The sequence below is a fragment of the Pseudophryne corroboree genome, chromosome 2, assembly GCF_028390025.1.
Source record: "Pseudophryne corroboree isolate aPseCor3 chromosome 2, aPseCor3.hap2, whole genome shotgun sequence".
In the NCBI taxonomy this organism is placed as follows: Eukaryota; Metazoa; Chordata; class Amphibia; order Anura; family Myobatrachidae; genus Pseudophryne; species Pseudophryne corroboree.
Window position 1 is genome coordinate 257,636,197 of NC_086445.1, and position 24,578 is coordinate 257,660,774.

At 46.0% G+C, this 24,578-nt stretch overlaps 1 protein-coding gene across 4 annotated transcripts in view; it reads left to right on the forward strand.

The window, feature by feature from the left end:
- The first annotated feature begins 823 nt into the window (after positions 1-823).
- Positions 824-24,578, forward strand: part of KMT2D (lysine methyltransferase 2D) — a 381,440-nt gene continuing 357,685 nt past the window's right edge. For all 4 annotated transcript variants that reach the window (XM_063952696.1, XM_063952698.1, XM_063952697.1 and 1 more), the window contains exon 1: positions 824-1,383. The gene's annotated coding sequence lies outside the window, so the exon portion shown is untranslated. The remainder of the gene's footprint in view (positions 1,384-24,578) is intronic.

The following is a 24,578-nucleotide window of genomic DNA, read 5'->3' on the forward strand; positions in this document are numbered from 1 at the left end:
GGACGATCTCGTCCATATTTGCCTGCACTTCTATGGAGCCGGGTGACGGGGGGGAGTGAAGAAACTTTACTCCCCCCATCACTGCCCCTATGCCGCCGGGTCGCCCGTATACGCCGTTGGGCAGTTCGGCGGCGGATCGTTAAATGTGTAGGGCCCTTAACAGTCCAGGCTTTAAAGATATCCATACGTATGCACTTTGGGCTTAATTCAGGTCGTATTGCAGTTACGATGACTGCAATTTTTGAGACAGGTGTGCGCATCGTTAACGATGTAGTGCATACACACTGGACGATGTGAGCGATATATTGTCCTATCCGCCGGCTGCATATTGGCTGCATATCACCAAGTGTGTACCCAGACTAAGGGCTGCAAGGAAAACCTGCAATACTGGCTGGCACACGGTCATTGCTTTGAGTTGATTCCTTCAAACATATGGCTGCGAAACATAATGTTATTAAGTGCACAGTTATAAAAAAATTGGCCCCTAAATTCCCAATCGTCCCCTAGTGTCCACTCACTTTCAGAGATGTAGCAGAAATCGGAAATGACTGTTTGTGGGTACAATATTATTTTCCATTGTAGCAGCACCTCTATTTACCTGTACCTTAGTAATAGGCAGATAACCAGGGCACAGTACGAGCTCTGTACGCCGCGGCACACTGGCCTATATCTCTTTCCCACCAATGTTGTTGTTGTTGTTATTATTTGCAACTCTCCTCTGCCACCCTGTTTGGAAGGACACCTCTCCTCCCCCTTCACCCTTCAGCTTCCCACGTGCTTGCTCCCAACCGAGCCTGGGAGTGAAGCGGTTAATCTACCGGCGGAAGCATCCTGTGCGGAGCCGCGTCACTGCAAAGTCACATCCCGAGCGGTCGCGCGTATCCCTCCTCCACCTCCGCTACCGCCGCTGCAGCTCCGATATAGACCCGTTGCTGCTGGGAAAGAGCAGCCTAATCCTGGTACCGGATACACCGACAGAGGGCTTGGCTCCTCCCCCTCTGCCGCCACCCCCTGCTTCCGGACCCGCACTGCTTCCCCTGTGTGTGCCGGGGGGGCCTGCGGCCTGAGCGCTAGGATCGGGGATATCCCGGTTCCTGTGGACTATTTTTCCTCCGGCCGGAGAAGATGGAGGCTGAGCGCTGAGAGCGGCGGCTGCGGACTGGGTGGGGGGAGAGCGGCAGGAAGCCAGCGACGAGTACGACAGGAGATTAGAGAGCACTGGGCCGACACAGCCGGGGCATGGAGTGAAGAAGGCCGGGGAGGCCGGAGCTGCAGACCGGGGTGCCTTGCTTCCCTACGGCCCCTATTTCCCGGGCACAGCATCGGGTGACGGGGTGAGATGCTGCCCCGCTGGGGGTTCTGCCTGCCCCGGCCACTGTAGAGGTGAGAGGCGGGGAGAGCTGGGTGGGACGCTGCTGCTAATATGGTGGATGCTGTACAGTATGATGACCGGCTGGGTGACGGCTCTTTGTGCACCGGTGCTCGGCCCTGGCACCTCGGCCGCTGCTCTGCCGCACCCCGTGCCCGTGATCAGTGCCAGGCAGGAGCCTTGTGTTCAGGGGCACATCAGCCACAGCTCCGGGGGTGGGGGCGGCGAGCTGCCAGGGCACCTATGGAAGGTAGTTTGGGGACATATTGGGAAGTGTTTCATGTGCCCTGCATTAGATGTGCCCCCCTCCCCCCTACACACACACACACACACACACACACACACACACACACACACACACACACACACACACACACCATGCCAGTCACAGGGGGCACATAGCTTTGTGTGACCCAGGCCTGGCATAGCATTGGCTCTACTTGAATCTTTGTGTCCAGCCATGTGCTGTGTGTATATACAGTATATATAATATGTGTGTGTAGGTTTGCTCCTTACAATGTCTCCCTTTTTGTACTCTTTGTCATTAATTTTTCTGACCCTGGAGGTGCCCTGGTATCTGCACACTTATTTTATTTTATTTTTATTTATGATGTGCCAGTGACCTTAGTACATCTTGGGGCATCAAATGTCAGTGTTTGAGACAATCATTCTATAAAAACAAACATACAAACAAAATTATTTATGTAAATATGTACATGCGTAACTAATTTATTTTACTATAGACTTAACTATTTATCCATAGCCCCGTGTTAGCTGTATAAAATGTATATAAAGAATGAACATCTCTGTTTGTGAATGTTAAAAGAAGCTGGACAAAAATCAAGTATTGAAATTGTCACAATTGATGTGGTTTATTGATAACCCAGCAGCCTCCACCTAACAACAACAACAACGTTTTAATGAAAAGTTTTGTAGCATCTGTACATTTGTTACTAAAAATAGGCCCGTTAGCGGTACACAGCGTTTATCCATAGCATGCCAATTGGTAAGGGACAGTATTTTATGCTGAATAAAATGTGCTCTCCACTTGTAATCCTGAAATAGAAATCTGTAAAGAAAGTGAAAGGTGTCATGAAGTTTTTATATGCAGGCTCAAAATAAGAATATGTCAGCCTCTGCCACCCCCCCTTCAAAAATAACCCTGCAATGCATGCATTGTAGCGGCACCATAACACAACATTTGACTGTATATCAGATTTCACAAAATACACAGTATAATAGTAAACACAATGAAAACGACTATTTATCCCAGGTGATCCATTCATTTCCATGTACTTCTTGTGTATTAACGTTAATCTAATTAATTTCTATTAGTTGGCTACATCTATTTCGCTACCAGAACATTGTAATTAAATGGGATACTGATGGAGTATGTGTGGCACTTCAATATGCAAGTATATATTTAACTTAGTGATATTTATTTAAAATAATTTATAGATTCAATTTAAACTGTTTTTTATTTCCTTGCATGTTGTCAAAAAGGGAAGTGATTTCTCCATCCATGTGCTACTTGGCCAACTCTGTTCCATGTGCGCTTTATTTTTGAGGCAGTATGAGAGAATTGAAAATGTCTTACCCAATATGTTGTTTAGCATTGTTTTTACTTGTACTGTAACACTGTTTTGATGTCACATTGCTTCCTATGTAGTTTAATATTTAAGTACCTCCATGTCGATAATTTTCCTGTGCTTTAACTGGGACATTATACTACATGCTTGTCAAAATCATATTATAGTAGTGGTTCGTTTATCTCGTCAATGCAGAAACATTTTTACATTGTATGGCAGAGGTAAAAACGTCTTGGTGCATTATACTGTGGTGTCAAAGCAGTTGTGAATACTATATTAATGTACATGTTGTGGCTCTAGTGCTATAAATCTGCTTGCAATGTATAATTTGTGGTTCTGTTATAATATTGAAATCACTCAATCATGTACACTGTATACTCTGCTGGAATGAAGACACCAGTCTCACTGAATATTTAGCCTATGAAACAATAATGTTAAGCTTTCAGTGAGAGTTGTTCCGTCATAATAGAGCTCTTACAAAATACTGTACTTTCAGAGGGTTTTTAATTTATTATGTTTGAACCATTTTAAAGGTTCCCATATCCTTTAGCAGAAATTGTACAAGTTTGCTGCTGACCGCCAGTGTTTGACAGTCGGTGAAATTACAGTATATTCGGCTTTTCACTCTGTAAAGTGTGAATGGCGCTCCTAGTTGGGCAGTCAATTCAGGAGCTGCATTTAGTGCACATCCTTACCGTGTCTGCTAGAATGGCTGTGACAGATTATGGCAAAACAGCTGGTAGTTCACCATAGTCCTGCAAGTACCTTCACTTTAGTAGAGGGGGCTGCACTGAAGGGTATCTAGGGGTGATACGCCTAACTAGCAGTTGTATAAAGGTGTACAGTGCCTTGTTACATTTAATATTTGTTACATTTAAATTCCATTCTATGGTAGTAAACACTTCTGTTTTGGTAGATCTATTTTTTACCAGATATTTTTTTTCTGAACCTGGTTCTATCATTTCAGGCATTGTTGTGCTTGGAGAGGAGTAACGTACTTTGTAGACTTATTTAGGACATCTGAAGGCCTCAGTGTAGTTGGATTTCATTGGCTGGTGAGTGTCATAATTTTGGTATCGCACACAGGCCGAGCCAGCTGTTCATCCATGCTGTCCATTTACAGGATTTCTGTCCAATTGAGTAGATGTATGTGGCTTAGAGTTTCTTCTGGGTCTCATTTGGTCCCTGTTGAGTTTGAGTGTATATATCGCACCCATACAGTAATAGCACCCATCTTGTGATGGATTTACCAGCATGATTTAGGCTTTGTACTTATTTTTATTTCCATACACTGCAGTTTTGTAGCATGTGTGGACAATATGGTATGTATGGGTTAGGTAGTAGTATGTGTGGCTGGTCCCTCTTATTTATACAGATTGGAAAACAGTAATTCTGTGCACGGATGTGCGTAGGGCACTTTAGTAGTAACAATCTTGTAGACTATATGGGGGTCGATTCAATTCACTGACAGTTGAATAGCTATTCAATAGAGCGACGAGTGACCCTCAATTGTCGGGAATTCTTCTCTCATCCCCGGGGGATGAGAGAAGAAACCCGACAAAAGTGCTGCCGCGAGGCTGATTCTGTCGGGAATCAGCCTCGCGCCGGGGAGTTAAGTCAGGGAATGCCCGTTCTCCCGACAAAACAACCTGTTTAGTTGGCGAGAACGGGCCATCGCCGACTTAACTGGAGCTGAATTCAATAGCGTCGGGAGCTAATTCCCAGCGCTATTCAACTGTCGCTGAATAGAATTGACCCCATGGTATTGATCTTGCAAGGAAGCCAGAACATTGCATTTATAAGCTGCTTGTTTACATTGGATCTGAGCATTTCCAACCCCCCCCCCCTCCCACAAAACACAACTGTGATAGCAGTTAGGTTTGAGCATTGTTAGGACACTTTTTAATTTGATTTGTGAGAATCTGTGTTAGTGACAGTGTTGCACAATTAGCATTGGCAAGGTACGTGATGATTGATGCAAAGGTGTTATAGTAAATTTACACATGATAATGCTGTTTTCTCATTCATTAAGTGACTGGGCGTGCTTAGTCTGAATCAAGCATGCTGGAAACCCAATATTAAACAAGCAAATGTGCATTTTTCATGTTTGTTTGTTTGTGTTTTTTATTTGTTATTCCCCCATTGTCAAATTAATATGAACTTACATAAATAAAGTCTGATACAGAAACAAATGCACACCAATAAATGTGTTTACTGTAAACAGCGCACGCTGCTGTACATAGGGACATTTTTCAGAGTGGAAAATTTGCAGAACGTAAAACTCTTTAATATTCTAACACAGGGGTGTCAAACTCAAATTCATCGGGGGCCGCATCAGCAGTTTGGTCCCCATCAAAGGGCCGGTTGTATCTGTAGGTCTATCCAAAATTTACCGCTCCACCTGCCTTATATGTGCCCAGCCATCTGCCCCCTTTTATAGTGCACAGGTCCCCATTTTACACATTGCGGCAGGCACAGGTCTCCATTTTACACATAGCGGCAGGCACAGGTCCCCATTTTACACATTGTGGCAGGTACAGGTCCCCATTTTACACATTGTGGCAGGCACAGGTCCCCATTTTACACATAGCGGCAGGTACAGGTCCCCATTTTACACATAGCGGCAGGTACAGGTCCCCATTTTACACATTGTGGCAGGCACAGGTCCCCATTTTACACATAGCGGCAGGCACAGGTCCCCATTTTACACATTGTGGCAGGCACAGGTCCCCATTTTACACATTGTGGCAGGCACAGGTCCCCATTTTACACATTGTGGCAGGCACAGGTCCCCATTTTACACATTGTGGCAGGCACAGGTCCCCATTTTACACATTGTGGCAGGTACAGGTCCCCATTTTACACATAGCGGCAGGTACAGGTCCCCATTTTACACATTGTGGCAGGCACAGGTCCCCATTTTACACATAGCGGCAGGCACAGGTCCCCATTTTACACATTGTGGCAGGCACAGGTCCCCATTTTACACATTGTGGCAGGCACAGGTCCCCATTTTACACATTGTGGCAGGCACAGGTCCCCATTTTACACATTGTGGCAGGCACAGGTCCCCATTTTACACATAGCGGCAGGTACAGGTCCCCATTTTACACATAGTGGCAGGCACAGGTCCCCATTTTACACATAGCGGCAGGCACAGGTCCCCATTTTACACATTGTGGCAGGCACAGGTCCCCATTTTACACATTGTGGCAGGCACAGGTCCCCATTTTACACATTGTGGCAGGCACAGGTCCCCATTTTACACATTGTGGCAGGCACAGGTCCCCATTTTACACATTGTGGCAGGCACAGGTCCCCATTTTACACATAGCGGCAGGTACAGGTCCCCATTTTACACATTGTGGCAGGCACAGGTCCCCATTTTACACATTGTGGCAGGCACAGGTCCCCATTTTACACATAGCGGCAGGTACAGGTCCCCATTTTACACATTGCGGCAGGCACAGGTCTCCATTTTACACATAGCGGCAGGTACAGGTCCCCATTTTACACATAGCGGCAGGTACAGGTCCCCATTTTACACATTGTGGCAGGCACAGGTCCCCATTTTACACATTGTGGCAGGCACAGGTCCCCATTTTACACATTGTGGCAGGCACAGGTCCCCATTTTACACATAGCGGCAGGTACAGGTCCCCATTTTACACATTGTGGCAGGCACAGGTCCCCATTTTACACATTGTGGCAGGCACAGGTCCCCATTTTACACATTGTGGCAGGCACAGGTCCCCATTTTACACATAGCGGCAGGTACAGGTCCCCATTTTACACATTGTGGCAGGCACAGGTCCCCATTTTACACATTGCGGCAGGCACAGGTCCCCATTTTACACATAGCGGCAGGTACAGGTCCCCATTTTACACATAGCGGCAGGTACAGGTCCCCATTTTACACATAGCGGCAGGTACAGGTCCCCATTTTACACATTGTGGCAGGCACAGGTCCCCATTTTACACATTGCGGCAGGCACAGGTCCCCATTTTACACATAGCGGCAGGTACAGGTCCCCATTTTACACATAGCGGCAGGTACAGGTCCCCATTTTACACATTGTGGCAGGCACAGGTCCCCATTTTACACATTGTGGCAGGCACAGGTCCCCATTTTACACATTGTGGCAGGCACAGGTCCCCATTTTACACATTGTGGCAGGCACAGGTCCCCATTTTACACATAGCGGCAGGTACAGGTCCCCATTTTACACATTGTGGCAGGCACAGGTCCCCATTTTACACATTGTGGCAGCCACAGGTCCCCATTTTACACATTGCGGCAGGTGGTGGAAGGAGGGAGAGAGAGAGAAAGAGAGGAAGGGAGAGGGGCTGACTTACATTTGAAGCGGTTCTCGCCGCTCTTCAGCCGCCTCTCCCTCCTCGTCTGCGCGGCTCCCTTCTCCCTCCTCCGACGGGGTTTCGTTGAATGACGCGTTTGCGCCGTGACGTCACGACGCAATCGCGTCATTCCGCGAAACCCCGCCCCCCCCCCGAGCTGGGCACTCGGGAGAAGGGGGTTTCATGGCGGCGGCACCGCGGGCCATCAGACGAGGTCTGGCGGGCCGGATTTGGCCCGCGGGCCTTGTCTTTGACACCCCTGTTCTAACAGAATATTATATTACACGTCCTAATAAGGATGTAGAGAAGAAAAGTAAGACATATAAAATAGCTGTTTTTACATGCAGTGTTTGTGTTTTTATTTTTTTTTTTATATTTTTATTTTTTGGGGGTGGGGGGGGGTGGGTATATTTTAATTATGCGTGCACCACTTGGCCTCTCCTAGCCGCTATTCCTCGGTTATAACTTGGTTAGTGTAAAGCTGGGTACACATAAGAAGACATGCAAACGATACAATGTCGCTTACGATTTCCCTTAGACTCCTGGACAAACCATATTTTGCGTACACACTGAGCGATTTTACAAACAACCCACCGATATACATGAGCCATCCGGCACTACCAAATTGTTGGGTGTCACAATAATTTAACATGTCGTTGGTAGCGTAGACGATTTGCACCTAGTCGTTAGTGACCTTTAAATTGAGCTGCATGTACAGATGTCAGAGGTCATCGCTAGTGACTCGCGGTAGCGCGCATCTCTACTGATATAGTGCCTACACACTGGACGATAAAACAAATTTGTTGTAACAATGTGTTATTGGCAATTTTGTTTTTAAGATGTCTTCTAGTGTGTACTTAGCTTAAGTAGTGAGCTTGCACCTGTACTAATTTTTGCTGAATGTTTATGGTCTCTCTTTGTTCCCCTGATTCTTAGAAGGGGATTCAGTTCTGCGGGAAGTGCCGCCGTGTATCGGATAATTACTGTAGTGCTGACATCACAAGTTTTTGTGACATCGGCACATTGTGTTGAAGTTGGGAATTGAATCCCATCCCTTAATTTATAAAAATATTTTTTTAAATGATTACGTATCATGGTATCTATAGAAGTGACTCTTTACTGTGACTTTAAATACACTTCCTAATAAACATAATAAAATTAGGAAAATCTAGAAATGTCGCTCTAGATCTATATAGGGTGGGTACACATTAGGCCGATATCTGTACGATTTGCCATATCAGAACGTCAGATCGTGCATGTCAGCTAATTTGTACACATTGTGCTGCATTACCAGCCAGTAGATATTGCATGCGACCCAGTGCGGTGTAATGAAGGACGAGACAAGATGTCGTTCCCTCGTTGATTACATCTGCTAGTTTGTACAGCCAAACTCCACTAGTCCGGCCCAAAGGGAATTGGTCATGGCTGGAATGTGTACCCACCCTTAGGGGTCAATTCAACTGTACCCCTTTTCCACCAAAATCTCGGGTCTGTCCTGGGATTTCGTACCTGGCTTTTACCCCATTTCCACTGCACCATCGTCCCAGGTTTTTCCCAGGTCGCCTCAGTTTCCACTGAACCTGGGAAAGCCCAGCAAAACCTATGGATGTCATAAAAAAATGGCCTTTATTCAAGCCCACAAAGATGAGGTTACAGGAAAAAGGAACAAAACGGAGTCTGTGTCTGCCCTGCTCTGTGCCCAGTCTGTGTCTGCCCTGCGCCCAGTCTGTGTCTGCCCTGCGCCCAGTCTGTGTCTGCCCTGCTCTGTGCCCAGTCTGTGTCTGCCCTGCTCTGTGCCCAGTCTGTGTCTGCCCTGCTCTGTGCCCAGTCTGTGTCTGCCCTGCTCTGTGCCCAGGCATGCTTGTCTGTGTGCGCACATAAACTGCCTCTCCCAGCATATCTCTGGGTAATAATCTCAGCAGACAGTGGTCTGGAGGGGCCAATCAGCGGCTTTTGCAATTACCCGGGTTGAAAAACCCGGGTAAGAGCGGCCTCTCTGCTTAATACCAGAGGAAAAAATCCTGGGTCAGTAGACCTGGGATTTTTTAATTGGAGCCATTTCCACTGAGTTGCGTCCCGGGTAGACCCAGGTCTTTTTCGGCGGTGGAAAAGGGGGAAATGGGTGCAATTTGCACGCCATTCATACGCCAGACTCGCGCTGCAGATTACATTTGCAATTCAGTTGCAAATTTACTAATCCTGAAGAAATGTACATTTTGTTTTTATTTTGTGTGCATATTTCTATTTGAAAGTAAGTTTTAGGACTCGGCGCAGGCATTCTGGCGCACACCTCCTAATGAATAATCATGCATCTGGAGGTGTTTGAATATCATAATTTGCTAATAGAGACATTTTTTTCAGATTTATTTCTTTAAAAAGCTCAATAATGGGTTAAATGGGGATATGGTTATTAGGTCGACCACTATTGGTCGACAGGGTCACTAGGTCGACATGGTCATTATGTCGACATGTACTAGGTCGACAGTTCAAAAGGTCGATATGAGTTTTTCAGTTTTAATTTTTTTTTTTTTTTTTTTTTTTGAACTTTCATACTCTACGATCCACGTGGACTACAGTTGGAAATGGTAACCTGTGCCGGTGCACTTATTGGGGTTCCCCGTCACTTTACGAAGAAAACACCAAAAAAAGTAAAACAAAACCCTCATGTCGACCTTTTGACCTGTCGACCTAGTGACCCTGTCGACTTAATGCTTGTCGACCAATAGTGGTCGACCTAAGTTGTGTAGACCCATACTCGGTTAAATGATATGGGTCAGGTACATGGAGGTGGAGTGGGGCTTTGAACTTGCATGTGCTTTTCCCAGGTTACATTATGTAGTAAAGTCGCGCAACCTTACTGCAAGTACCGCTAATTGGCATTTCTATCTGGATCTCACATTTCTTGGGTGTTTGCATTTGTGCGATGTGTGTGAGCTTCATGAAACAAACTCTTTCGCAAATTCGCTCATAATTGAATTGACCCCTTGAAGTCAAATTGAGGAGTTTCCATTCTTAGCCTTACCCAAACCATTTCACAGGTGTATCTGTCCATCTTCCTCATCCCAACTGATGAAAAAGCTTGTGTCCAAGCTCTGCCATTTTATAACTTCACACTCTTCTTCGACCTATAATTTAGTCATGACTGTTTACATGGGATGTAGTTATGTGACCGGCGGTCAGGAGAGCGCCGGTCACAATACCGACACCTACATCCCGTCCGCTCCAAATCCTGACAGCTGGCATACCGACAAACAGGGACTATTCCCTCTCTTGGGTGTCCACGACACCCGTAGAGTGGGAATAGATCCTTTGGCGAGCCTGCAAGGGGCTTTGTTGTGTGTCACTTCCCCCTCCCCGCCGGCATTCTGGGGCCGGGGTAGGGTTGCTGACCGCCAGGGTCCCAGCCGCAGGTAAGGCGGTACCAACCCATTTACATGTATGGTAAAAAAAAGCTGGCGATTTGTAACATTGTAATACAAGTGTGTCGTTTTAAATCTAGAAAGGAGCATTATACTATTGCAGTAATGATTTTGTGTAGGAGGCGCACCTTTTTTCTTATATAACCATTATTTTAGTTGTGTCAGGCTGCTCGAATATGTTTGGGACTTTGTTACCTCCATTTGGAATGTTGATGTATTGATGCTGTTCTGAAGGAAAACTTGCTATCACAGAAGTAGATGGACAAACAGGGGTTGGGACAGGTTTGGAAGTTATTTATCCATTTGTGGCCGACAATTGGGAATGAAGGACAAATAAAGGTTATGCTTGTATGCATCATTTTTAGGTAGTATATGGCCTTATGTAAAGTACATTGTAATTGAAGCACACTATCATACACATGTGTAAACAAGATGTTAACAGCTAGAAATGTGACATTGTCCAGAGCAGGAGTATGCAACCTGGGGCCCTCCAGCTGCTGTGGAACTACAAATCCCTGCATGCCCTACCACAATTTAAGCAATCACTTACAGCAAAATTGTGTCAGGATATGCTGGGAGTTTTAGTTCCACATCAGATAGTTTGCCACGGGTTGCCTACCCCTAGCCCACAGTACAAGAACTTTGGAAATGTCAGATTGTTGTTGTCTATTTGAATTTTGCCATGCTTTAAATCATTGTTGTTTTGGCATCATGTAGGTTTAGGCATAATTGATATTTTGACCTTTTGTATTCATCAGTGTGTTCCTGGTTTCCAAGAAGGGTCTATATTTCTTTTGAAGTGCGGTAAACCTTAAAAGTATGGTGTCAGGTGTACTACATGTGTTTATTTGGATGTTGAAACAAGCCCATCTATACATTGCACACTGATCATTTCTGGATTTCAGCAAATAGTCAAATCTCAAACTGACCTTTTGGTGTGGTAAATTAAGAACCCTTTGTAAGATGGTAATACAGTATAGAGATATAATATAACATATCTATATATGTGTCATAATCTCTGTAGGGTAACAAAAAATGTGGGATTTTGAATTTTGGATAAGGGATACTCAACCTGTATAACTAATTGCTCCTTTATTTCTTGTAATGGAATTTCCTTACCTTTTAGCAGTATAGTTCCAATCCATCAATAATATATATTTATCCTGTTGCTAAATGTCTCGCTTAGGCTTGTTCCTAGTTAGGTTTATCTTTAAAGTACAGGTTGAGTATCCCATATCCAAAATGCTTGGGACCGGAAGAATTTTGGATATCGGATTTTTCCGTATTTTGGAATAATTGCATACCATAATGAGTTATCATGGCGATGGGACCTAAGTCTAAGCACAGAATGCATTTATGTTTCATATACACCTTATACACACAGCCTGAAGGTAATTTTAGCCAATATTTTTAATAACTTTGTGCATTAAACAAAGTGTGTCTACATTCACACAATTCATTTATGTTTCATATACACCTTATACACACAGCCTGAAGGTCATTTAGTACAATATTTTTAATAACTTTGTATATTAAACAAAGTTTGTGTACATTGAGCCATCAGAAAACAAAGGTTTCACTATCTCAGTCTCACTCAAAAAATTCCGTATTTCGGAATATTCCGTATTTCGGAATATTTGGATATGGGATACTCAACCTGTATCAACTTCCACTTTGCAGATACCCAACATGGATGTCTGTAAGTTCTGAAACTGCAGCTCTAATATAGTATTAATGTATTACTTTTAAAGGATTCTTTGCTGCCTGCTTTGACTATGAATAGAATGATTTGAAATAATATTTATTATTATTATTTTATTGTTTTGGTTTCTGGTTTAATAGTACAGCACATAAGCTTCATGTTGGACTATAGGGTACGGGCTTCTTTTTCCAGTTTTACACTTCATGGTAGTTTGCATTATGGTGGTGGTGGTGGGGGGGGGGACGACGACAAGGTATTTTAAAAATAAAACTGAATGCGAAAATCTAGGACCTTGCTACGAATATTGCATATTGGTGGTGCTAAATGTGCAGCTTTTATTTGTCTAGTGCAATTGACAATGGACCTAATTCAGCATGGAACACAGGTACAAATGCGTTTGCATGCTGAATCTGTCTGGAGTTATTGGCAAAGACGTTCGCGTGGGGGGGGGGGGGGGGGGCTTCGCAACAGTGTATTGTGGGCGACGTTGGGGAGGAGTTGGTGCGGTCCGGACAACGCAGGTGTGTCTGGACCATTTGCGGGGTGGGATGTTGTGCAATAAATTAATATTGTTACTGTTAATTGGTGCTCGATCATGCAGTAAAATGAACAAGTACCGAATGTGATATAATGCAATACTGGTCCCTGCAAACAGTAACATAGTTGGAGAAATTGGATTTGCATTGGACTAAAGGTGTGTACATATGGTGAGATATAGCATTTCTATTTTGCCTATATAGTCAAAATTGTAAAGGAAAGTTAGTGCGATTTCCACTGTGTTAGGCAGCTTGCGATACAGATTTAATCCCGATGCACGCTCCCGCTGGGTCGGTATCGCAATGCTAGATAAACTGTGCAGGCAAGTCAATCTTGATTATCTAGTACAAAGTATAGTCAAAATCAGGCATAGCAAGGATCTCACCATGTGTATGCATCTTAAGAATGACTCGAGTTTTGCATCTTGTTTTGTCTGTGTCCAGATGTTCTCAATGGGACAAACAAGGACATTCTAGACAATTGTGCGCTTTCACCTTTGGAGAGGGAGGATCTTGCCGCATGCACAGTGTGATCATTATGATATTGTTTGTTGGGTTTTGGTGTGGTATAATGTAAGTGAACTGCACAGATCCTGACCTTAACCCTACTGTATGCTTTGGATTTAATTAGAACGACTGCAAGCCAGATCTCCTCATTCAACATCCTTGCCCAACTCCATAGTGTTGCCTGTAATCTTGAGATACGATGCCCGACAATTGATATGAAACTTTGGGCTTGAATCGGTTCAGTGTGAATCGAATGGAGCTCCAGGAACTATTCAATTCAGCGCAGTGTTTTGCCGTAGTTGAGGATTTCTTTTTGCACCCCTACTGGGGTGCCAGTAGAAAATCAACAAAACTATTGGTGTGATTGGTGTTTTCTGCCCTTAGCGTGCCAGAAACAGCATCACGCTCTGCACTCAAGTCAGAGAATGCTGGTACTCGTGACTAAACACCATTTTCTCTAACGTCCTAAGTGGATGCTGGGGACTCCGTAAGGACCATGGGGAATAGCGGCTCCGCAGGAGACTGGGCACATCTAAAGAAAGCTTTAGGACTATCTGGTGTGCACTGGCTCCTCCCCCCATGACCCTCCTCCAAGCCTCAGTTAGATCTCTGTGCCCGAACGAGAAGGGTGCACACTAGGGGCTCTCCTGAGCTTCTTAGTGAAAGTTTTAGATTAGGTTTTTTATTTTCAGTGAGACCTGCTGGCAACAGGCTCACTGCATCGAGGGACTAAGGGGAGAAGAAGCGAACTCACCTGCGTGCAAAGTGGATTGGGCTTCTTAGGCTACTGGACATTAGCTCCAGAGGGACGATCACAGGCCCAGCTTGGATGGGTCCCAGAGCCGCGCCGCCGGCCCCCTTACAGAGCCAGAAGGCAGAAAAGGTCCGGAAAATCGGCGGCAGAAGACGTCCTGTCTTCAACAAGGTAGCGCACAGCACTGCAGCTGTGCGCCATTGCTCTCAGCACACTTCACACTTCGGTCACTGAGGGTGCAGGGCGCTGGGGGGGGGCGCCCTGAGACGCAATAAAAACACCTTGGATGGCAAAAAAATGCATCACATATAGCTCCTGGGCTATATGAATGCATTTAACCCCTGCCAGAATCCATAAAAAAGCAGGAGAAAAGTCCGCGAAAAAGGGGCGGAGCCTATCTCCTCAGCACACTGGCGCCATTTTCCCTCACAGCTCCGTTGGAGGGAAGCTCCCTGTCTCTCCCCTGCAGTCACTACACTACAGAAAGGGTTAAAAAAAGAAAGGGGGGCACTAATTGGGCGCAGTATTAACTATACAGCAGCTATAAGGGGAAAAACACTTATATAAGGTTATCCCTGTATATATATAGCGCACTGGTGTGTGTTGGCAAACTCTCCCTCTGTCTCCCCAAAGGGCTAGTGGGGTCCTGTCCTCTATCAGAGCATTCCCTGTGTGTGTGTGCTGTATGTCGGTACTTTTGTGTCGACATGTATGAGGAGAAAAATGATGTGGAGACGGAGCAGATTGCCTGTAATAGTGATGTCACCCCCTAGGGGGTCGACACCTGAGTGGATGAACTGTTGGAAGGAATTACGTGACAGTGTCAGCTCTGTATAAAAGACAGTGGTTGACATGAGACAGCCGGCTACTCAGCTTGTGCCTGTCCAGACGTCTCATAGGCCGTCAGGGGCTCTAAAGCGTCCGTTACCTCAGATGGCAGATATAGACGCCGACACGGATACTGACTCCAGTGTCGACGGTGAAGAGACGAATGTGACTTCCAGTAGGGCCACACGTTACATGATTGAGGCAATGAAAAATGTTTTACACATTTCTGATAATACGAGTTCCACCAAAAAAAAAGGGGTATTATGTTCGGTGAGGAAAAACTACCTGTAGTTTTCCTGAATCTGAGAAATTAAATGAGGTGTGTGATGATGCGTGGGTTTCCCCCGATAACAACGGATAATTTCTAAAATGTTATTGGCATTATATCCTTTCCCGCCAGAGGTTAGGGTGCGTTGGGAAACACCCCCTAGGGGGGATAAAGCGCTCACACGCTTGTAAGGGCTCTACCTTCGCCTGAGATGGCCGCCCTTAAGGATCCTGCTGATAGAAAGCAGGAGGGTATCCTAAAATGTATTTACACACATACTGGTGTTATACTGCGACCAGCAATCGCCTCAGCCTGGATGTGCAGTGCTGGGTTGGCGTGGTTGGATTCCCTGACTGAAAATATTGATACCCTAGATAGGGACAGTATATTTTTGCCTATAGAGCATTTAAAAGATGCATTTTTATATATGCGTGATGCACAGCGGAATATTTGCCGACTGGCATCAAGTCTAAGCGCGTTGTCCATTTCTACCAGTAGAGGGTTATGGACACGTCAGTGGTCAGGTAATGGGTATTCCAAACGGCATTTGGAAGTATTGCTTTATTAAGGGAAGAGTTATTTGGGGTCGGTCTTTCAGACCTGGTGGCCACGGCAACAGCTGGGAATTCCACGTTTGTACCCCAGGTCGCCTCTCAACATGAGAAGACGCCGTATTATCAGGCGCAGTCTTTTCGTGGACAAGCGGGCAAAAGGTTCCTCATTTCTGCCCCGTGACAGAGGGAGAGGAAAAAGGCTGCAGAAATCAGCCAGTTCCCAGGAACAGAAACCCTCTCCCGCCTCTGCCAAGCCCTCAGTATACGCTGGGGCTTTACAAGCAGAATCAGGCACGGTGGGGGGCCCGTCTCAATGAATTTCAGCGCGCAGTGGGCTCACTCGCAAGTAGACCCCTGGATCCTTCAGGTGATCTCAGGGGTACAAATTAGAATTCGAGACGTCTCCCCCTCGCCGTTTCCTAAAGTCGGCTTTATCGATGTCTCCTTCTGACAGGGAGACAGTTTTGGAAGTCATTCACAAGCTGTATTCCCAGCAGGTGATAATCAAGATACCCCTCCTGCAACAGGGAACGGGGTATTATTCCACACTGTTGTGGTACCGAAGCCGGACGGCTCGGTGAGACCGATTCTAAAATCTTTGAACACTTACGTACAGAGGTTCAAATTCAAGATTGAGTCACTCAGAGCAGTGATTGCGAACTTGGAAGAAGGGGACTACATGATGTCTCGGGACATCAAGGATGCTTACCTTCATGTCAAAATTTACCCTTCTCACCAAGGGTACCTCAGGTTTATGGTACAGAACTGTCACTATCAGTTCAGACGCTGCCGTATGGATGGTACACGGCACCCCGGGTCTTTACCAAGGTAATGGCCGAAATGATGATATTCCTTCGAAGGAAGTGAATTTTAGTTATCCCTTCCTTGGACAATTCCCTGATAAGGGTAAGATCCAGGGAACAGTTGGAGGTCGGTGTAGCACTATCTCAGGTAGTGTTGCGGCAGCACGATTGGATTCTCAATATTCCAAAATCGCACCTGGTTCCGACGACGTGTCTTCTGTTCCTAGGGATGATCCTGGACACAGTGCAGAAAAAGGTGTTTCTCCCGGAGGAGAAAGCCAGGGAGTTATCCGAGCTAGTCAGGAACCTCCTAAAACCGAGCCAAGTCTCAGTGCATCAATGCACAAGGGTTCTGGGTAAAATGGTGGCTTCCTACGAAGCAATCTCATTCGGCAGATTCCACGCAAGAACTTTCCAGTGGGACCTGCTGGACAAATGGTCCGGATCGCATCTTCAGATGCATCAGCGGATAACCCTGTCACCAAGGACAAGGGTGTCCCTCCTGTGGTGGTTGCAGAGTGCTCATCTTCTAGAGGGCCGCAGATTAGGCATTCAGGACTGGGTCCTGGTGACCACGGATGCCAGCCTGCGAGGCTGGGGAGCAGTCACACAGGGAAGGAATATCCAGGGCTTATGGTCAAGCCTGGAGACATCACTTCACATAAATATCCTGAAGCTAAGGGACATTTACAATGCTCTAAGCTTAGCAAGACCTCTGCTTCAAGGTCAGCCGGTGTTGATCCAGTCGGACAACATCACGGCAGTCACCCACGTAAACACAGGGTGGCACAAGAAGCAGGAGGGCAATGGCAGAAGCTGCAAGGATTCTTCGCTGGGCGGAAAATCATGTGATAGCACTGTCAGCAGTATTCATTCCGGGAGTGGACAACTGGGAAGCAGACTTCCTCAGCACGACCTCCACCCGGGAGAGTGGGGACTTCACCCAGAAGTCTTCCACATGATTAAAAACTCGACAGGTATTGCGCCAGGTCCAGGGACCCTCAGGCAATAAGCTGTAGACGCTCTGGTATGTGTTCCCTCCTCTGCCTCTCATACCCAAGGTACTGAGATTGATAAGATGGAGAGGAGAAAGCACTATATTCGTGGTTCCGGATTGGCCAAGAAGGACTTGGTAACCGGAACTTCAAGAGATGCTCACGGAGGATCCGTGGCCTCTACCTCTAAAAAGGGACCTGCTCCAGCAAGGACCCTGTCTGTTCCAAGACTTACCGCGGCTGCGTTTGACGGCATGGCGGTTGAACGCCGGATCCTGAAGGAAAAAAGGCATTCCGGATGAAGTCATCCCTATCCTGATCAAAGCCAGGAAGGATGTAACCGCAAAAACATTATCACCGCAATTGGCGAAAATATGTTGCGTGGTGCGAGGCCAGTAAGGCCCGACGGAGGAAATTCAACTGGGTCGATTCCTACATTTCCTGCAAACAGGAGTGTCTATGGGCCTGAAATTGGGGTCCATTAAGGTTCAAATTTCGGCCCTGTCAATTTTCTTCCAAAAAGAACTAGCTTCAGTCCCTGAAGTTCAGACGTTTGTAAAAGGGGTACTGCATATACAGCCTCCTTTTGTGCCTCCAGTGGCACTTTGGGATCTCAATGTAGTTTTGGGTTCCAAAAGTCACATTGGTTTGAACCACTTAAATCTGTGGAGTTAAAATATCTCACATGGAAAGTGGTCATGCTGTTGGCTCTGGCCTGGGCCAGGCGCGTGTCAGAATTGGCGGCTTTATCCTGAAAAAGCCCTTATCTGATTTTCCATTCGGACAGGGCGGAATTGAGGACTCGTCCTCAGTTTCTCCCCAAGGTGGTTTCAGCGTCTCACCTGAACCAACCTATTGGTGGTGCCTGCGGCTACTAGGGACTTGGAGGCCTCCAAGTTGCTAGACGTTGTCAGTGCCCTGAAAATATGTTTCCAGGACGGCTGGAGTCAGGAAATCTGACTCGCTGTTTATCCTGTGTGCACCCAACAAGCTGGGTGCTCCTGCTTCTAAGCAGACTATTGCTCGTTGGATTTGTAGTACAATTCAGCTTGCACATTCTGTGGCAGGCCTGCCACAGCCAAAAATCTGTAAATGCCCACTCCACAAGGAAGGTGGGCTCATCTTGGGCGGCTGCCCGAGGGGTCTCGGCTTTACAACTTTGCCGAGCAGCTACTTGGTCAGGAGCAAATAAGTTTGTAAAATTCTACAAAATTGATATCCTGGCTGAGGAGGACCTGGAGTTCTCTCATTCGGTGCTGCAGAGTCATCCGCACTCTCCCGCCCGTTTGGGAGCTTTGGTATAATCCCCATGGTCCTTTCGGAGTCCCCAGCATCCACTAGGACGTTAGAGAAAATAAGAATTTACTTACCGATAATTCTATTTCTCATAGTCCGTAGTGGATGCTGGGCGCCCATCCCAAGTGCGGATTGTCTGCATTACTTGTACATAGTTATTGTTACAAAAATCGGGTTATTGTTGTTGTGAGCCATCTTTTCAGAGGCTCCTTCTGTTATCATGCTGTTAACTGGGTTCAGATCACAAGTTGTACGGTGTGATTGGTGTGGCTGGTATGAGTCTTACCCGGGATTCAAAATCCTTCCTTATTGTGTACGCTCGTCCGGGCACAGTATCCTAACTGAGGCTTGGAGGAGGGTCATAGGGGGAGGAGCCAGTGCACACCAGCTAGTCCTAAAGCTTTTACTTTGTGCCCAGTCTCCTGCGGAGCCGCTATTCCCCATGGTCCTTTCGGAGTCCCCAGCATCCACTACGGACTATGAGAAATAGAATTATCGGTAAGTAAATTCTTATTTTTAAGCCGCGAAAACCGGTATTCTCCAACAAAACAGCATGCTGAATTGAATAGCTTTGGAAACTCCCGGTGCTGTTAAATTCGTGCTGACTTGAATCAAGCCCGTTGAGATAGTATAAGGTCCTAAAGTCTACAGCTGCTATTGGTTCCCAAACAAAACTCAAACACCCCATGCACCCATCCTACATACTTCACTTCACCACAGTCCAACCTCTTCCTTTTAGAATATAAGCTCTCCACAACCCCACTTTTTGTAACTGCTGTATCTAAGCCAGTACGTATACTTCTTATATACGTGAATGTATGTGTTCTACTCTGCTCTGTATGACTTTGGAACTTTGTGTGAATTTTATATTGTACATTTTTTCTTTTTTCTTTTTTTAGGTCAGACCAAAATTTATAGTGTTGGTACTGATTTTGCCTAATTCATTATTTAGGGAATGTATGGAAATAATCATACTTATGATTCTAGCTAAAGTTAATTTTACACTTTCCAACTGTAGGAAATAATTTTGTACATGAGGTTAAATGTACAGTGCATCCGGAAAGTATTCACAGCGCTTCACTTTTTCCACATTTTGTTATGTTACAGCCTTATTCCAAAATGGAATACATTCATTTTTGCCCTCAAAATTCAACACACAATACCCCATAATGACAATGTGGAGTAAGTGTTTTTTTGTTGTTGGTTTTTTGTGGATGTTTTTGCAAATTTTATTCAAAATAAAAACAAACAAACTAAGAAATCACATGTACATAAGTATTGACAGCCTTTGCCATGAAGCTCAAAATTGAGCTCAGGTGCATCCTGTTTCCACTGATCATCCTTGAGATGTTCCTACAGCGTCATTGGAGTCTACCTCTGGTAAATTCACTTGATTGGACATGATTTGGAAAGGCAGACACCTGTCTATATAAGGTTTCACAGTTGACAGTGCATGTCTGAGCACAAACCAAGCATGAAGTCAAAGGAATTGTCTGTAGACCTCCGAGACAGGATTGTCTCGAAGCGCAAATCTGGGGAAAGGTACAGAAAAATACCTGCTGCTTTGAAGGTCCCAATGAGCACCGTGTCCTCCATCATTGTAAATGGATGAAGTTTGGAACTACCAGGACTCTTCCTAGAGCTGGCCGGCAGTCTAAACTGAGTGATCGGTGGAGAAGTGCCATAGTCAGGGAGGTGACCAAGAACTCGATGGTCACTCTGTCAGAACTACAGCATTCCTCTGTGGAGAGAGGAGACCCTTCCAGGAGGACAACCATCTCTGCAGCAATCCACCAATCAGGCCTGTATGGTAGAGTTGCCAGACGGAAGCCACTCCTTAGTAAAAAGCACATGGCAGCCCGCCTGGAGTTTGCCAAAATGCACCTGAAGGACTCTCAGACCATGAGAAACAAAAATTCCCTGCTCTGATGAGACAAAGATTGAACGCCAGGCGTCATGTTTGGAGGAAACCAGGTACTGCTCATCACTAGGCCAATACCATCCCTACAGTGAAGCATGGTGGTGGCAGCATCATGCTGTGAGGATGTTTTTAAGCGGCAGGAACTGGGAGACTAGTCAGGATGGAGGGAAAGACGAGTGCAGCAATGTACAGAGACATCCTGGATGAAAACCTGCTCTTGACCTCAGACTGGGGCAACGGTTCATGTTTCAGCCGGAAAATGACCCTAAGCACACAGCCAAGATATCAAAAGAATGGCTTCAGGACAACTCTGTGAATGTCCTTGAGTGGCCCAGCCAGAGCCCAGACTTGAATCCGATTTGAACGTTTCTGGAGAGATCTGAAAATGGCTGTGCACCGGCGCTTCCCATCCAACCTGATGGAGCTTGAGAGGTGCTGCAAAGCGGAATGGGCGAAACTGGTCAAAGATAAGTGTGCCAAGCTTGTGGCATCATATTCAAAGAGACTTGAGGCTGTAATTGCTGCCAGAGGTGAATCAACAAAGTATTGAGCAAAGGCTGCGAACACTTATGTACATGTGATTTCTTAGTTTTTTATTTTAAATAAGTTTGCAAAAATCTCAAACTTTTTTTTCACGTTGTCATTATGGGGTATTGTGTGTAGAAAATTTTGAGGGAAAAATATAATTTATTCCATTTTGGAATTAGGCTATAATATAACAAAATGTGGAAAAAGTGAAGCACACTGTATACATTCCGTATGCACTGTATGCTAGATTTGTGCTTTTTTGATAACTGTAGGGCTAATGGACCCTACAGACACGGCGATACGTCGCCGAGCTGCCCGACCGCCGATACGGCAGACGGGTGACCCAACGGCGGGGGGAGTGAAGTTTCTTCACTCCCCCTGTCACTCTGCTCCATAGCAATGCAGGCAAATATGGACGACATCGTCCATATTGGCCTGCATGCACAGGCGACGGGGCACCAACGATGAACGCGGGGCTGCGCATCGTTCATCGCTGGTGCCTCCACACTGACTGACAGATTTGAACGGTATCTCGTTAATTAATGAACGAGATCGTTCATATCTTGCAGTGTTATCGCCCAGTGTGTAGGGCGCATTAGAAAGACTTCTTTGGATATCCCCTATTTCTTCTTTAACTATGACCAGGATTGGCTAGGAGTCTGCAATGTTAGATTTTGATTACAGTAACAGTGTTTCCTCTCAAACTAGAATTGCGTTATCACAATATTCCTTTAAAATGTTTTATACAATGATCTGGTGGCCTGAGAAAAAAAAAAAGTAATTATTTCGTATGTGTTTCCACGCCGCTCAATGATTAGTATAGTGCCATGACGCGTCGCCATATGGAATTTGTGGCCATAAATGTGTTCTGCCAGTGCATATGCTTTGAATGCAGGTAGGAACAGGATGAGTATATATAGCGTTCATTCTAGCACCCTGCACCTGTCACAGCCTGTGCAGTTGCTTTTTCCTGCCTGGGGTGTCGCTTTCTGCTCTGGTGCTTCTAGCACACTTCGGTCAGTATCTCAACACTAGCATCTAGAGCAGCCAATGCGCAACATGTGGCCCTCATTGTACACAGCCCTATGGTTGGAGCCCAAGACAGAGCCCTAGGATGGTGGCCGTTTTTTTTTTTTCTTTTATTCTGCTCATAAACATTTTTCTTTACCACCTTTTTCTCTAACGTCCTAAGTGGATGCTGGGGACTCCGTAAGGACCATGGGGATTAGAGGCTCCGCAGGAGACTGGGCACATCTAAAGAAAGCTTTAGGACTATCTGGTGTGCACTGGCTCCTCCCCCTATGACCCTCCTCCAAGCCTCAGTTAGATCTCTGTGCCCGAATGAGAAGGGTGCACACTAGGGGCTCTCTTGAGCTTCTTAGTGAAAGTTTTAGTTTAGGTTTTTTATTTTCAGTGAGACCTGCTGGCAACAGGCTCACTGCATCGAGGGACTAAGGGGAGAAGAAGCGAACTCACCTGCGTGCAGAGTGGATTGGGCTTCTTAGGCTACTGGACATTAGCTCCAGAGGGACGATCACAGGCCCAGCTTGGATGGGTCCCAGAGCCGCGCCGCCGGCCCCCTTACAGAGCCAGAAGGCAGAAGAGGTCCGGAAAATCGGCGGCAGAAGACGTCCTGTCTTCAACAAGGTAGCGCACAGCACTGCAGCTGTGCGCCATTGCTCTCAGCACACTTCACACTTCGGTCACTGAGGGTGCAGGGCGCTGGGTGGGGGCGCCCTGAGACGCAATAAAAACACCTTGGATGGCAAAAAAATGCATCACATATAGCTCCTGGGCTATATGGATGCATTTAACCCCTGCCAAAATACATAGAAAAACGGGAGATAAGGCCGCCGATAAGGGGGCGGAGCCTATCTCCTCAGCACACTGGCGCCATTTTCCCTCACAGCTCCGTTGGAGGGAAGCTCCCTGTCTCTCCCCTGCAGTCACTACACTACAGAAAGGGTTAAAAAAGAGAGGGGGGCACTAATTAGGCGCAGTATTAACTATACAGCAGCTATAAGGGGAAAAACACTTATATATTGTTATCCCTGTGTATATATATATATATATATATATATATATATATATATATATATATATATATATATAGCGCTCTGGTGTGTGCTGGCAAACTCTCCCTCTGTCTCCCCAAAGGGCTAGTGGGGTCCTGTCCTCTATCAGAGCATTCCCTGTGTGTGTGCTGTATGTCGGTACTTTTGTGTCGACATGTATGAGGAGAAAAATGATGTGGAGACGGAGCAGATTGCCTGTAATAGTGATGTCACCCCCTAGGGGGTCGACACCTGTGTGGATGAACTGTTGGAAGGAATTACGTGACAGTGTCAGCTCTGTATAAAAGACAGTGGTTGACATGAGACAGCCGGCTACTCAGCTTGTGCCTGTCCAGACGTCTCATAGGCCGTCAGGGGCTCTAAAGCGCCCGTTACCTCAGATGGCAGATATAGACGCCGACACGGATACTGACTCCAGTGTCGACGGTGAAGAGACGAATGTGACTTCCAGTAGGGCCACACGTTACATGATTGAGGCAATGAAAAATGTTTTACACATTTCTGATAATACGAGTTCCACCAAAAAAAAAGGGGTATTATGTTCGGTGAGGAAAAACTACCTGTAGTTTTCCTGAATCTGAGAAATTAAATGAGGTGTGTGATGATGCGTGGGTTTCCCCCGATAACTGATAATTTCTAAATGTTATTGGCATTATATCCTTTCCCGCCAGAGGTTAGGGTGCGTTGGGAAACACCCCCTAGGGTGGATAAAGCGCTCACACGCTTGTAAGGGCTCTACCTTCGCCTGAAATGGCCGCCCTTAAGGATCCTGCTGATAGAAAGCAGGAGGGTATCCTAAAAGGTATTTACACACATACTGGTGTTATACTGCGACCAGCAATCGCCTCAGCCTGGATGTGCAGTGCTGGGTTGGCGTGGTCGGATTCCCTGACTGAAAATATTGATACCCTAGATAGGGACAGTATATTTTTGCCTATAGAGCATTTAAAAGATGCATTTCTATATATGCGTGATGCACAGAGGAATAATTGCCGACTGGCATCAAGTCTAAACGCGTTGTCCATTTCTACCAGTAGAGGGTTATGGACACGTCAGTGGTCAGGTGATGCGTATTCCA